Raw genomic sequence first — 10,193 nt, forward strand, 5'->3', positions numbered from 1 at the left:
ACAATAGAATCAATTCGAAAATTTTCCATTAGGCAACCAAGGAAAAATCCCGCCTCGAGTATACCAAACAGTAGAAAATCCAGAGGCAACATTCCAAGAGTCAACTGTACCACCACCGGAAAATTGTTATCAATCTTATTGCGACGAAAAGACAGAAGAAGAGCCAGATTTCTCACTGATACAGGAGCAGGAATAGACCTAATAAAAAAAAAAACACTTCACTGTACATCCAAACCTCCAGCCCAAAGATTTTCCTAATGGGAAATGACAAACACACCACCAACAAAATTTGTAATCTAAACATGCTCAAGAAGAATCACCAATTCCACGTAGTTCCTGACAACTTTCCCCTAATCGAAGATGGAATAATCGGACTCCCATTCCTTACGAAGTACCGATACAACGTCGCTAACGACAAACTGACCTTAGAGGAAATTATATTACCATTCCAGAACACTGATAACGAGATAGGACCAAGCGAGACATTAACTTCAACCCAATACATCGAAGGAAAGCCCACAACAATATGGTTTATCAACACTGGTAAGCAAATCTGCCATATTACAAACGAAATAGAAAAACCCGGTAGACTAAGACAAATGAATAAATTTGCATAAGTAATACGTACCAAACATATTGATCCAGAACTTCGAGAACACCTCGAGAAAATCCTTATCAATTACCTAGACGTTTTTAACATGGAAACAGATTCACTACTAGGCACTAACTTAACCGAACATACAATCACACTCAAAATAGACAAACCTATAAACATCAAATCTTATAGACCGCCCGAATGTTATAAAAAAGAAATTGAGACTCAAATCAACGACAGTCCATATAATGCACCAATTTGGGTGCTTCCAAAGAAATTAGACGCATCAGGTAAGCAAAAATGGAGGATTGTCATAGATTTTAGAAAATTAAACGAGCAAACGGATCGAGACGCGTATCCTTTACCAAATTCGAACGAAATACTCGATCACTTAAGCAAAGCTAAATTTTTCTCAGCCTGACCTCTCGTCAGGATTTCACCAGATATCCATGGAACAAAAATCTAAAAAATATACTACATTTTCAACTCCACAAGGTCACTTCCACTATAATCGCATGCCCTTCGGACTCAAAAACGCACCGGCAACGTTCCAACGTATGATGGATACCGCGCTACGGGGATTAGTAGGAAATAACTGTTTCGTATACTTAGACGATATCATAATATTTGGAAGCACCATCCAAGAGCACAACCGAAATCTAGCCATTGTATTAGACAGATTACAAAATTTAGGATTAAAGATACAACCGGACAAATGCGAATTTTTGAAACCAAAGTTAGAATATTTAGGACACGTAGTAACAAAAGAAGGAGTAAAACCCAATCCCAAAAAGATTCAGACCGTGAAAGATTTTAAAATACCAAAAACCGCGAGTCACAAAAGATCATTCCTAGGACTCGTTGGGTACTACAGAAAATTTATACGCAATTTTTCTAAGATCGCTAAACCACTGACAGACATTACAAAGAAAGACACTCCATTCCACTGGACTGATAAGCAACAGTTTGCATTTGACACAGTGAAACAAAAACTCTGTGAAGCTCCTGTACTGTAATACCCGGACTTTGAAAAAACGTTCACATTAATGTAGTATCGGAAAAAGGATAGGATTAGGATAATTTAGATTTGTAAAATTCTCCTAATACTATTTATTAAGATAAATAAAAATAACAGAGATTAATTGGACAGAGAACGATAAATGTTCAACTTGAACTAAACGCAAAAATCTTATTCTACTCAAATCACTCTCGCAACTCTATAACGCAACAACTCGATCTCTCTACAACGCTAGCAACTCTACAACTTTACAACTCTAGTCTTCGGCTTCTGCACTCGCACGCTCTCGCTTCTCAACTCACACTGTACGCCTTTTGCATTCGTTCTCGCCGGCGTCTCAACTAACACTGTCTTTAGCGTCTCTTTGTCTTTTCCCGTCCTATCGGACACGTGTCCCGAAACGCCCGTGGCCAGGGTCACGCAGGCCCTTTCCACGAAACTATCCACTTGAAAGGACCGACGACATATTGATGTACCCGACGATGCCGCGGCTCTCGCGACATTGTTTACGGTTCGGCCGATATCTTAAGCCTTTTGTCCACGATACTACATTAATAACAGACGCAAGTAACGAAGGATTAGGAGCAATACTCTCCCAAGACGGACATCCATAATGTTAAATATCCCGAATCTTGAACCCTCCTGAGAAAGACTATTCCACAACCGAGAAAGAGTTACTAGCAATTGTATGGTCAATCAAAAGACTAAAGCAATATCTACTTGGTAGAAAATTTAAGATTCAAAGTGATCATCAAGCTTTAAAATGGTTAAAAAATATTAAGGATCCCTTATTGAGACTCATGCGATGGCGCTTGAGACTCGAGGAGTATGATTATGAAATAGAATACAAAAAAGGAAAAAAAAAAAATACAGCTGCAGACGCTCTATCGCGATTGTGTCCTATCACCAATGAAGAAATCCAATCCGATCTAGAAAACCCGAACTATTATGACGAATATATCGACTGGAAAACTAATATCATCCCAACTCCAATAATACAAAAACCTAACAGACCACACTTTAAATAAATTACAAAGACCGAATTAGGAGACTTTAACGAACAGCACTGGTTGCATCAATTATCTATACATTTTATTAAACGCCAAACTGGACACTTGCATATAGGAATAAACGACGATAGTTTCAGCACATTAGAAAAAGTAACATTCAACTCGTATCAAGGTTTCTAACAACCAGATTCCTTCGAATTAAACTGATATTTGGACAAGATCCGCCAATAGACTACGAAAACGAACAAAAACAAACTATACTACGCGAGAATCATAACGAAATAGTAGGACACATAGGTATACACCGCACCGTGAAACGAATATAAAAACACCATCACTGGACAAACCTAAAGCAAGACATCACAGAATTTATACAAAACTGCGAAACCTGCCAACGAGAAAAATTAAACCATATCAGGGCCAAAGAGAAACCCATAATAACTGACACACCCGTTAACCCTAATGATAAAATCGCAATGGATATATTCGGACCCCTCATCAAAACCAAACAAGGCAACCAATTTATCCTATCTACCCAAGATCAATTAACCAAATATCTCGTTCTCATACCTTTAAAAGACCAAACAGCCAATTTGATCATTAACGAACTTTTGGATCACTATGTATACATATTTTCCACGCCGAAAAGTATCTTCACGGATATGGTACGAAATTTCGTATGTAAACTGATGGATACATTTGAAGAGGCTTTCAAGATTCGACATATAAAAACCACTTCTTTCCACCCGCAATCTAACGGATTTCTCGAACGAACACATGCTGTAGTAAAAGATCTTATTCGAACTTGTACGATCGACCGACAAAACGATTGGGACGAAAATTTGAAACTAATATGCATGGGATATAATACTTCAGTACACGAAACGACCGGACATACTCCATTTGAACTAACATTTGAACGACAAGCTAATGTCACGTAAAATAAAAAGCAGGGGGCTCGAACGAAAAGAAAAAATTAAGGTAACAAAAAAAAACAAGAGAATTTATTTCTTGTATTCTGAATTTACACTGACTGCGATTTTGTTCTGAGCTCCAGCCGTGACTTTCCAAGACTGAAGCTCTTACAATTTGACTTTCGGTAACATCTGTTTCTTCTTTGTTTGTCATCCCTCAATATCCCCACTACCCTGTAGGCGTACGTGACCGTTGTCACACTTCTAGGACATTCGGTGGAAGGACCGTTAGGATACAGATGACTCATTAGGCACTTTGGCGATATACATTGTCGCCAAGGCCGCCACATCTCTATCTCCATCATCGGTCCATCGGATTTGAAGTATGCCGGTCGTGACACTAACATGCCATCTTCAATATCAAGCACCCCCACCCTAACTAAAGATCAATTATTTAATCTCTGGAAAAATCGACATAACGTCTATATAGCAAAAGCGAGACAAATCACTGAATCAAACAAAAAGTGATATCAAAGAGATCAGATCCGAAAAATTATCAAAACACAAACAATATTCCAAGTAAAAGATGAAGTACAGGTACGTAACGATCACAAAACCAACAAACTAAACCACGAATGGGTAAGACCGGCTGAAATCCTCTCGTCCAATCCACCCACTTATCTTATTGAGTATTCCAACGATCAAACGCAAAGAATCCACAGTAACAGGTTAAAACCTTATTTTTCAGGAAGGCGACCATACATGGATAATTCTAACTCTCAAATACATTCAAAGCGATCTAGTAGTAAGACCACTAAATTATCCCAAAGTTTTCTTAGAACATATAAATGATTGCTATCTGTACAATGAACAAGTAGATATCACCCTCATAGCGGACCTTAGCGACCCAATTGATCAAACTCAATAGATTACAACATGTAATTGAGCTTACATACCAGAGATAAACAATCTAAAAGCCAAGTGTGGAAATCACCAAAACCTAACGCATCAACTCAAATTGTTATTACATTATAGAAGCAAACGCGGACTACTCAACGTTATAGGCTCAGCATCTAAAACTCTATTCGGAACTCTTGACGAAGAAGACCTAGAACTCATTAACAAAAATATTGACACATTGTTTGACTCCAGCAACAAAATAAAAATGAACCTTAGTAACCAAACTGCACTTATCAGGCACGTATTAGGCGATACTAGGACGAATCAACTCGAAAACCTTACCAACGAAAACCAAACCAAACAAAATTAAAAACCATAACGAGAAAAACGAAATATTGATCTCTTTGCTAATTCAGACTGAATCTACCATATCGGAGCACCATATTAACATCGACGAAATTTTTAACACTATCATATTAGAAAAGCAAAGAATCATAAACCCGCAAATTATAAAACCTAAACAATTCATAACAACACTCGACCAAATAACAAAACGAAACTTTATGAATAACCATATCGAACCTTCAGCTCAAAACTTTCAACTAATTCTAGATCTAAGTAAACTAAAATTATGGACGAATGATAACAAACTTATATATACGATAACTGTACCACTTTTAGAGGATAACGAGTGGAAATTAACAAAATTTTATCCGATACCTTTCAAACAAAATTCTGTATTTATCGCACCTGTAATAGAAACTGACTTAATACTAACCAACTCAGAACAATACACCTTTGTCCATAGCCACTACTTAAACAAATATTGTAAACGAACGGCAATCATCCACATTTGTAACAGAACTCAACCAAGCCACAATACAGTCAATTCACCTGAATGTAAAATCGAATTAATTAATAATCAACAGACAGTCAAAACTTGCCCAACTGCTGTATTCAAGTTGGAAGAATTGACGTTCGTACCTTTACAGACTGAAAATCATTATTAAAATGTGCAGATCGACGTATTATGTAAAACACATAAAATCTTAAAAATCAAATAACCGAGTTTAATTAGCAGCAAAACTGGATGTATAATCACACACGACCGTAACATTATGAAAATAGGAGGAACACATAAAAATATTTCTTACAAAATCAAAATTAAAAATAGTTCACACAGTTTCAAAGAAATAGACATCCCAACGCTAGAGGAAATATTAGAAACGGCTCCAAAAGTAACTCACAATTTTAATCAATATAAAGCCAACCCCGATACGTTACAAACACAAGTCAATAGGCTACAATTCGAACGACGCATAAATTCACTCAAAGAATATGGCATTTCAACATTACAAATATTAGGACACGTAGCCCTAGGACTAAGAACAGTATATATATTGTACAAATGTAACCTTTTCGAATGTCTAAGTCGCGTAATTCCTAAAAATGTATCTATCAGAATACTTTGCCCTACCGCTCACGTAAACAATATGCATCAAGCACCAACAACGCCAATTCTTTCACCAGCCCATGGGACAGTCACTTTTCAAAACACTTCAGAAAATGAAGAAAATGGGATCATTCAAATCAGACGACCCACCAGAGCCATACGCTTCAACGGAGCAAAGCGAATCTAAGAATGGGGAATGTCAAGAAGGCCACTCGCTCGGAAACAGTAACCAGGTAGATGAAATATCACGCAAGCCATCGATATCGAAATAGTAACACGACGGTAATGGAATAGCCGTCTCTGAGACACATCCGACGATAACACCCCCAAAAGGACTAAAACCACAAAATAAAACTCCCCTAAATTAGCGTACAAGACATTATTCTATTGTAACACTTTGAACCATCACTCTGTTGGATTTACATAATAAAAATTTCATTATCATATACGAAGTTCAATTTCTTCACCTTTTTCGTGAAATGTTCGAACTGCGACGCGAGGAGATCACCGGCAATCTATCAGTTTCGTGATTTCTTGTGTATCCGACGTGACACTACGTTATACGTTATAAGGTTATACTATGAAACGCTATACTATATAACATAATACGATTATGCCATAATACTATAAATCGTAATATGTTAAAACGTTATACTATATAACGTAGTACTATAGAACGTAATACTATATAACGTACTACTATTTAACATAACGCTATATAAAATAATACGTTATGACGTAATACTATAAAACGCAATACAATATAACGTAATACTATATCACGTAATACGTTATAACGTAGTGCCATATAACGTAATACGTTATGACGCCATACTATATAATGTACTACTATATAAGGCTATACAATATAACGTAATACCATATTACGCAATACGCTATAACGTAGTCCTATATAACGCAATATGTTATAATGTCATACTATATAACCTCATATTATATAACGTCATATTATATAACGTAATACCAAGTAACGCAATACTATATATCGTAATACGATATAACGCTATACTGTAATACGTTACAACGCTACACTATATAACGTAATACGTTATAACGTAATACTACATAACGTTATACGTTATTGCGTAATACTATATAACGTAATACGTGATAGTGTTATACTATATAACGTAATGCGTTATAGCGTAGTACTATATAACGTAATACGTTATGACGCTATAATATATGAATTTAAACGTCATCATAACGCTATAGTATATAACGTAAGACTATATATCGTAATACTATATAACGGAATACGTTATAACGTAATAATATTTAACGTCATACGTTATACCGGCATACTATATAACGTTATACGTTGTAACGTAATGTCACATAACGTTGTGCGGTATAATGTAATATTATATAACGTTGTACGTTATAACGTAATACTATATAGCATTATATAATATTACGCTATAACGTATTACGTTTTATAGCATAGCATTATAACGTATGACATTGAATATCGTTATTCGATATCGTATTACGTTATATACCACTACGCATATAACGTATTACGTTATATAGTATTACGCTATAACGTATCACGTTATACAGTATAGCGATATAACGTATGACGTTAAATATCATTACTCTATAACGCATTACGTTATATACTATAGTGTTATAACATGTAACGTTTTATCGTATTACCTTATAACGCAGAACGTTTTATAGTATTACGTTATAACGTATAATGAGGTGTAGTACTACGTTATAACGTATAAGGTCATATAGTACTACGTTATAACGTATAAAGGTGTGTAGTATTACATCATATCGAATAACCTTATATAGTATTATGTTATTGCGTATAACGTTATATAGTATTACTTCATAGCGTATAACGTTACATGGTACTACGCTATAACGTACAACGTTATATAGTATTACTTTACGACGTATGACGTCGTTATGTAAAACGTTACAACGTATAGCATTATATAGTATTACAATACAAAGTATATCAATATGCAGTGTTCCGTTATAACGTATAACGTTATGTAATATTACGTTATAATGTATGATGTTATATAGTATCACGATATAAAGTTTAACGTTATATATAAGGTCATATATATACATATAACGGTGTATAGTATTACGTTGTAACGTAAAACGTTATATAGTATAACGTAATAACGCATATCGTTATATAGTTTAACATTATAACGAACAACGTTATATAGTATTAGGGCATAGCGTCACATAGTACTACGTTACGTATTACGTTATAACATAAAACGTTATATATAGTATTACAGTATAACGTATAATTTTATATAGTATAACGTTACAAGGTATAACATTATTTAATATTACGCCATAACGTATTACGTTACATAACAAACCTATACAACATATTATGTTATACAGTACAACGGCATAACATATTACGTTGTCTAGTATTGCGCTATAACGTATTACATTATACAGTATTACGCTATAAAGTATTTCGTTATATGGTATAAGATTACAACGTATTACACTATATAGAAAAACGATATAACGTATTAGGATATATAATGTAGCGATATAACATATTACGATATATGATAGTGTTATAACGTATTACGTTAAATACCATTGCGCTATAACGCATTACGTTATATGGTATTACGCTATAACGTATTAACGCTACGCCATAACGTAGTGCTTCTATGCGTGATTCGAAATCAACCAGTCAGTCTGCACCTACCGTTCAAAAGTAAAAGACTGCAATGATACAGCCTAATGCAATATGAAACTAATAAGTTGTGTATAAATATGTTGTAATATTTTGTTGACCTCTCATGTTCCGTATTCGCAATGTTCATTTATTCACTATTACATTCGTTTAAATTTATACAACGTATACATATGGTAGAGGCTTATTAATTTATTTAATTAGTAATTTTTAAGGATTCTGAAATGATTTAAGCCAAATTTTAGTGTTCAGCAACATCAACGGTCAGTTTAATATTATTCTTAGTTTGAGACGAGTATCGAATTTAATTTCTTAACATTGTACTAAAGTTTAGTTGTAGCAGATTCTAAATTTATTAAATTCGGTCGAATTTTTTACTCCATGTTTACAGCAAAATAATCATTTGTCTGATACGTTTTGCTTTAATTTCACATACATTTTTTATATAATGATACCACAATATATTCCATATTCTATTTGATATTCTGTAATGAACCTAACTCTTCAATTTCGAGTAATATATACAGAGATACATATGTAGATTGTAAATAAAGTATGTTTAATGTGTATATTGCAGCTGTAGCAGTCAAATAATATTTACGTTTACTGCCTCGTCTCGTTGGATAGACACTATATATATAAACGTAATCTACATAATGTTATTATTTGTACATTAAGTATCAATTTTGTTGATGTTATCGATGATTGACCAATAAAGAGACCGGAGTGAATTTAATTTTTAATTTTTTTATTTATTCATAAATATTGTTGACGATACAATTTAAAATTTTAATAAAGTAGAAAATAATGATTTAATCATTATATTATAACCATATGAATGACCAAATCATCTGTATAATGACAACTTAATGCGCTCCGTTGTCTTTCTACAAAATATCAGTTATTGTCATAGTGTAAACCACCAAATTACGCGTAAATCGCGATTCTACTATCGATTTATTTATCCATTATTTATATATCGTCATATACGATCAATCTATTTCAATAATGTTATTTACGCATGTACACAAGCAGAATTTCCAATTTTTCAAAAGATCGGGGAGTCAAAGAGAATCAAGGAGAATCGAGGAGTCGTAGAGTAGAATTGTTAGAGTTAGCGTTGTGAAGTTGCGTGAGTTACCAGCGTAGCTGAGAGGTTGAGTTGTTGGCGTTGTCCAGTTGCGTGAGTGGTCAAGTTAGAGTTAGATTGTTACAATTAGTACCATATTAAACAACCATCGTTTTCTGTCTCATTAATATCTGTATAACTAATTTATTGTAAAATAAATTACAAATAATAAAGAGTATCAAAGAAATTGTATACCTAAATTTTTCCTCGATACTACACAATAGTTTTGATAAAATATTCGGATATTTACTTATCTTTTAAAGAAACAATAACGTTTCTTCTTGCATTTATATATTTTCTATGTAATAAAATATGTATGTACGCATTAGTATTATTTTAGATATTTAAAAGAAATGTTTCTAATTTTCTTCACATCTGTCTGTCAGGGAAATATAATTCGTTGATGAACTAATTTAGCATTAAAAATTTACTTAGTTTTAAGTAATTACTATGTAAACATA

Source organism: Bombus affinis, chromosome 6 (assembly GCF_024516045.1).
Source record: "Bombus affinis isolate iyBomAffi1 chromosome 6, iyBomAffi1.2, whole genome shotgun sequence".
In the NCBI taxonomy this organism is placed as follows: domain Eukaryota; kingdom Metazoa; phylum Arthropoda; class Insecta; order Hymenoptera; family Apidae; genus Bombus; species Bombus affinis.